At 33.9% G+C, this 7,483-nt stretch overlaps 1 long non-coding RNA gene across 1 annotated transcript; it reads left to right on the top strand.

Moving 5' to 3' along the window:
* Window positions 1-5,568: 5,568 nt before the first annotated feature.
* LOC146994929 (uncharacterized) lies at window positions 5,569-7,247 on the top strand. The gene is made up of 2 exons (XR_015043668.1): window positions 5,569-5,820; window positions 6,682-7,247. It is a non-coding gene; the product is annotated as an uncharacterized LOC146994929 (long non-coding RNA).
* The last annotated feature ends 236 nt before the right edge of the window (window positions 7,248-7,483 follow it).

Below are 7,483 nucleotides of genomic sequence, written 5' to 3'. Positions count from 1 at the left end.
AAAAAAAGGGGTAAAAAAAGTTTGGAGAGAAACAGGAAAAAAACGGAGGGAGTGGGTATATCATACCCAGCGCGATCAAACCCGTGTTAAATCATCATTTTGTGTCAGTAATTGATTACATACCTCACACACATCAGGTTTCTTTTATATATGGGTTTGCACGACCTCTTTTAAAATGCTGCTTTTCCAACAAATGATTGGTTACATAACTCCTTGAACCATGTCTAGATTATATCGAAATCTATAAGTTGACAGCTTTGATATCAAATTACCCGCTATATACCTCAAAATGATGCTTATGTTCTGTATGGGTGAAACATGGGCTTCCAAGCATAAATTTTCCCTAAAGTAATTCTTAGGTGCTTTTCGATTTGTTAGACATAAGTGATTATCTTTACAAAAATCTTAGCAAATATTATGAATGAAACTTATCTGGTGAGTGACTTATGTATTATGATGCAATGAATAAAACAAAATCAATTATCAAGATTGATTTTGTCACATGGGTTCTTCAACATCTAACCAATTATTAACGTCTGCTCAACGTGAATAAATAATTGCACTTAATATTATAACAAAGAAACATAATATTTATGAAATTCTTAATTCAGTACAAAGTCCGAAATCCAGACGTCCATTATTCAGAATGATCTAAAATCCAGACCTCAAAACCACTAAGAACGTTTTTCTCGTAAGCTTTACGCGTGCGTATTTGATTCGCCCCTCCGCACATAATAAAATATCTAGAGAGTCCCGATTCATAATTTCACTTCAACACTAAATAAACCTTCTTACTGAAGAAACAATTATTTTAGCATAAATTTGTAAGATCAGTAATTTGGCTCCGTTGCTGCGTATCTGCTTGGCATACATCTCAAACTGAAACATTCCACATAGATACATCATTGATCTGACGCCAACCTGGCGAATCATTATTTATTATGCTTTCCTTTCATCACTGCATATTTATCAAAGCATGACAACTTGAGCAATGACTCATGTAGCGATGCCTAAACAATTTTTTATGTTAGTAACTGAATAATAAAGGAGTATGGTAACCTTTTATTTTGACATTACGCTTGGCAATGTTTACAGATTTAAGTTAAATACACTAAAAAATGTTGACGAGGAAAAATTTACCAAACATTTTTTCCCATATGCTAAAAATAGATTTTGTTGATGCTACTCATAGACCCAAAGATTACATTTAGGGCTATTTGAATTAAGAATAACTGATTTGTTATTCACATAAACCCAGAACCAGCGCCAGGGCTCATATGGCTGCAGAATTTAAGATCTTCAGAGACTGCATTAGGAGGTAAACTATCTAGTGCCGGTCCTCAATTAGTATTAATTAAATAACTAATACAATTCAGGTGTAATTGTCTCAGTGTGCGATAGAAGCAAGATAAAATTTAACGGAACAACTTGTCGTTAGTCGCCAAGCTCATGATACATAGCCAAATATGTATATTGAAGGATAGCTAAATTTGATGCTGATAGCCAATTTTAAAGGTTTTCGGATATCGCAAAACAAAGGTGAAATTTTCCAATTAACGGATTTTGTAAAGAAATGTGGAGAAGCAGTAATAAATGAAGATGATATAAAAGAATCATTGCTGATATAAAATCATTGATGATATAAAAGTTCATTGCAATGAAACATGTTTTGTTGCAATGACAATGCTTCTCAATCATCAATCAATTAATGAATGGCAAAATCTGTAGTATGGTTCTAAATCCAGAAAATACCGCTACCAAAAGTGAAGAAAGTGACAGAGAAGTTACTGAAAACAAGAAAATTTCGATTGACAAGTTAGTCGGAATTCTCGAAACGGCAGTTACAGGACATCAACAATGTAACTAAACAAAAGATTACTTCTGTCTACAGAATTAAAAGAGAAAGTATTAACACAAAAAACGTAGTAAGCAACTTACATTGAAAGAAATGTTTAATAAGGTAAACAAATGAAAGTAATGGTAAACAAATATGAAGCTTCTTTTTGTAAATTTTGATACCCTTTAGATCATAAATACTTCATTATTTCATAAATCACGATTTCATATTTTAATTTTATAATTTCTACATGGCATCTTATTAGATTTAAACTGATGATTAAATATTCGGAAAAATGCCAAATCCGGAATCGCCGAGGTCCCGAGGAGTCCGGATTTCGGACGTTGTACTGCATTACTACATTCGAGAAAACCAACATTACGAAAAGCGCGCTTACGAACGTTTCTACGGTGGAAAGACGTGACGTCGGATAGCTAGCTCAAACACAAGATTCTTTAATGCTAAACGTCCGACTAGTTGCGCAGAGACACTTTCGTGATTTCTGCGCATTCCGATCAGTCGTGAAGAGATTTTTGTTTACATTTGCAATGCCTGTAGCGTCGCTTCAGTTCCGTCAAGTTTCTAATTAAATTTAGTTAAAGTGGAATGGCAACACTTTCTAGTCTTCGCGTGGAACGAAGTAAACAAACTTCGGTTTTCTGTCACGCGATTCAACGTGCATGTAAAATGTAAATAAATCTTATGAATAAGAATCTATAACATCGTAAGGAATAAAATATTGGTTCCACTAGAGTCTGAGAAGTGTTATTTTTCTATATTTGCACACCAGACACTTAACTGGTGACCCGGACGTGATTTGAACACGCAACCTTCTGATGTATCACTGCTGTATCCCGGCGTGATCGAATTCTACAATGGCTGACGAAGAGGAAACCGAAATTAAAGCAACAACTGCGTCTGTCGCCAAGGTAAGCGTTAAAGTTCCTCCTTTTTGGAAGCCAGATCCTAAAATATGGTTTATTCAACTAGAAGCACAATTTAGAAATGGAAAAATTAATGCAGATCAAACAAAATATGATTATAAGTTCCATTGAACCCGATATTTTGTCACAGGTATTTGATATTTTGCTAAGTCCACCACAAGATAATAAATATGAGGCAATTAAAAATAGACTAATTTCATTATATGCTGATTGCGAGACTCAAAAAACCCCAAAATCCCTGAGTGAATTAGAACTGGGTGACAAAAAGCCATCTCAATTGCTGCGTGATATGCGTAATTTGGCGGGCGATAAAGTAACAGATACTTTCCTAAAAACATTGTGGCTACAACGTTTACTCTTTAATATGCGTAGCATTATATCTGTTAGTAGTGAAGATTTGTTAAAAGTGGCTACAATGGCCGATAAGATTTGGGAATTAAACCCTGTTACTCCCCAAATAGCTGCTGCATCATCCATAACGGTAAAAACGGAAGTGATTGAAAGTTTACAAAAACAAGTTAGTGAACTTAGCTTACAAGTTTCTGCTTTAAACAAGCAACGCCACGGTCGTCCCTATTGTCGTAACCGATCCAAATCAAGAGATAAGAGTTACAGCGGTAACAGATCTAGTGATATTTGTTACTATCATAAAAAATTCGGTGATAAGTCATTTAAGTGTAAACAACCCTGCAACTACTCATCAAAATCACAGACAAATAGTCCGGAAAACCAGCTCCCTGTCTCTCATTGACGACGAAGGGACAAGGGGTGCAGCTGAGTCGTCTTTTCATCAACGACAAAGAATCGACTACCTAATTTTTAATAGATACTGGGGCAGAAATTTCTGTCATTCCTCCCTTACCTGCTGATAAAAAAAAATCTCAAAATTAGAACTCTTTGCTGCAAATGGTAAGAAAATTAAAACATATGGCCAAAAATTACTCAAGCTTGATTTTGGACTCAGACGATCATTCACATGGCCTTTTGTAATTGTGGAGGTAAACAAACCGATAATAGGCATGGATTTTCTTGCAAATTTTAACCTTTTGGTAGATTCTAAAAATCGCAAGTTGATTGATGGTACTACCTTCTTAACAACTAATGGAACTCCTTGTTTTCAAAATAACAATAATAATATTCCGATTTTAAATGCCGTAAATGATCCATATAAACGTATCATTAACGATTTTCCGGATTTGTTAAAACTGAATGTAGTTAATAATAAAGTTAAAAATCATAACATCGAACATTATATCGAAACCAGAGGTCCACCAGTTTTCGCTAAAGCCAGGAGACTATCAGCTGAGAAACTCAAAGCGGCTAAAAAGGAGTTTGAATTTATGCTCCAAATGGGTTTATGCAGACCATCCAAAAGTAACTGGTCGAGCCCACTACATCTCGCTATGAAGAAATCAGGTGATTGAAGACCTTGTGGAGACTATTGAGCGTTAAACAACGTCACGATTCCTGATAGATACCCTCTCCAATTTTTAACAGATTGCAGTTCCATTTTAGCTGGAAAAAGAGTTTTCTCATCCATAGACCTCATTAGAGCGTACCAACAAATTCCAGTTCGCAAAGAAGATATACCGAAAACGGGCATTCTCACTCCCTTTGGCTTATTCGAGTTCCCATTCATAACGTTCGGCCTACGAAATGCGGCCCAAACGTTCCAACGTTTCATGAACAGTGTGTTGAATGGACTAGAATTCGTGTTTTGCTATTTGAATGACATTCTAATAGCCTCTCCAGATGAAGAAACTCATCGAAAACATATACTAGCAGTCCTCGAGAGACTAAACGAATATGGCCTCTGTATTAATGCGGCAAAGTGTAAATTTGGTCAAGCAAAACTTGCATTCCTGGAATACGAAGTGTCAGCTGAAGGACTTAAACCTCTTTCAACATGGTTGATGGTTGATGCCATCAAAAATTTCCCAGAACTAGTAAAGTCATTTACTAGTTTAAGACGATTTTTAGGTATGGTGAATTTTTATCACAGATTCATACCAAATTGTGCGATATTGCAACAACCTTTAACAACATTGCTCAGTGGTATTAAAAAGAACTGCAGAAAAGAAATAACCTGGACGGCAGAAACAAGAAACGCCTTCCAGATCTTAAAAGATGCACTTATTCATGCCACAAACTTAACTCACCCATCCGAAAAAGGCTGAAATGTCGCTAACAACTGATGCTTCCGATACTGCCATTGGAGCCGTTTTACATCAGATTGTGAATAATGAAAAACAACCCTTAAGTTTCTTTTCCCGAAATTTGGCATCAGCGCAACAAAAATATAGTGCCTACGACAGAGAACTCTTAGCCATCTATACAGCAGTAAAACATTTCAAATATATCTTAGAAGGGCGAACTTCTAAGTTGCAATATACATGGATCACAAACCACTAACATTTACTTTCCAACAAAATTTGGAAAAAGCTTCGCCACGACAAGCTAGACAACTATCATATATTGGCTAGTTCTCAACCGATATCCGATTCATACAAGGGCATGAAAATACTGTCGCTGACGCTCTCTCTCGCATAGACACCATTTCTGTACCATCTGCAATAGACTTACAAACTATAGTAGACTGTCAAGATGAAGACTTGGAGATACTTAAAAACAATCCAAACTTAAAAATCCTACAGATCCCTATACCGGACGCGTATTTCCAAACCCTACCCAACTTTTCGAATTTTTGATGTCACGGAAATATCGACTAGTTTCACCTGGCAAGACGGCGTACCCCACTTTTGACTACTACGGCTAAGGCTCCTATATACCAGGCTGAATCATCAGGCATTCGCGCTCCCAAGTGGGAGATTTAATGGCGGCTGTGTAGTTACGGTGCAACAATTTTTTGTGTTTCTTTTGTGTAAAATGGGCGGATGTACAGCTGTTAATTGTTCAAATCATTCACGGAAAAGTCATACATTGGTAAAATTTCCTAAAAATGAAGAAAGAAGAAAAATATGGGTAAATAATTGCCGAAGAGACAATTGGAAACCTGGTCCAGGCGCTGAACTTTGCTTAGTAAGTATAATGTTAATTACGCCTTCATTTAGAGTTTATATCTTCTCTGATGTTTATAATGTGCAAGTAAAGTGAAATTCTTGTGTACAATAACCTGAGTATCTGCTAATTTCTGTAATAATAGCTATAATTAAATTAGTCTAGGGTTAATGTACCAGTCGCCAAACATCGCCAATGTAGATGTTTTGAATATGGAAAAGAAATTTCTCTTCTAATATAAAGCGCGGATTTTGTTTTCCTGTGCTAATTGTGGAATTTATACTAATGTAACATGAAAATCATTAGCATATTGAAATTTATTAAAAAATAAATAATAATTTGGAAAGTCAAGATAAAATCTGAATGTTTGCTAAAGATATATGTAACATTACACTATAGTTGCAATATCGTTGGAATGATATATAATTTTTTCCTTTATTTTATAATCACTATTGTTAAAAAGTTAGATGAGTTGTTTATGCACGGAACCCACTAGTGTTTCTTGGTTAAAATAACTTCCAGAATTTTGACATTGACATCTGAAGTCAATAGAATAAATTGAATAGTGTGAGACAAAATATATATAATCTGACTTCAATAATTGCAAGGATTGTGCAAGTTTATTTATAATCACAGTATTATACAATTTGGCAATGGAGTAAAGATTTAGAAATGAATGCAGAACATTCAAATTAGTATTTTCTTGTTTCTAATATATAGAAATATAGTCTATTTTCCAGTATAAAAGTTTTACTTAAAAGTATGGGAAAGCAGATTTGTTTCATGCATGATCTTTATAATACTGGTATGAAATGAATGAATTTTAATCTGTAAATAATTTTTTGTTAATATTGAAATGCGTTTCTTTGGGTACATTTTTAGGCACTTGTGGATCATGTCAGACAATATGCAATAGAAAAAAGATGTCCGTGTGCATAAATTTTCCCATTGTGTTACTTCATTTTATCTAAATTTCAAGGGTAATTCTTTTCATTTTTATATGGCATGTTATCAGTATAAAGGCTAGTGAAAATAAATTGGTATGTGTATCTGTTTTTGAAGTGTAATGCTTAAATAAAAAGATGGTGTGTGTTTCTTCATTTAAACAAAATTTCAAGGATAGTATTTTTCAGTGTTTGTTATTTCTCAATGTAAAGGGTAACAAAGGAAAAAAAACTGGTATGGTATATCTGTTTTTTAAGCATGATAATTTTATTTATTTCTTTAGTGATGCATATATATAGAGAGAAGGTGTTTGGTCCAACTAAAGTTATAATAAATCTAATTTTACTAGATCTCTCCCTCCCCTCAGGTGTAGAAAATTTTCAAGTGCAGAAAGTTTATTTGCAGAATTAATTCATTTCTGATAAACTTATTATCATTAATTTTTTATATAACATGTTATTAAGTTACACATTTGACTACTGTGTAATAAAATTGTATTTAGGGCAAAAAATTAACTATAATTTTGCATCTGGTGACTAATATCATATGCTTCTAAGAATATTACTTTAACTTTTTCCATAATTTTTGTATTTCAGGAACATGAAACTGTTATTTTGATATACTTAAATAATAAAAGTGTGTATCTGAATCAATTAATGGATACAAATATTTTACAGTTATTTTTAGAAGATATTTGCCATATCGCTTCTAATAATTCATAAAGTATGTTAAAATATAG

The sequence above is a fragment of the Stegodyphus dumicola genome, chromosome 10, assembly GCF_044657685.1.
Source record: "Stegodyphus dumicola isolate Sdum_Otavi_A_Nest chromosome 10, ASM4465768v1".
Lineage (NCBI taxonomy): Eukaryota > Metazoa > Arthropoda > Arachnida > Araneae > Eresidae > Stegodyphus > Stegodyphus dumicola.
Note: the sequence above shows the minus strand (reverse complement) of the source record. Positions and strands in the feature narration are given on the sequence as shown.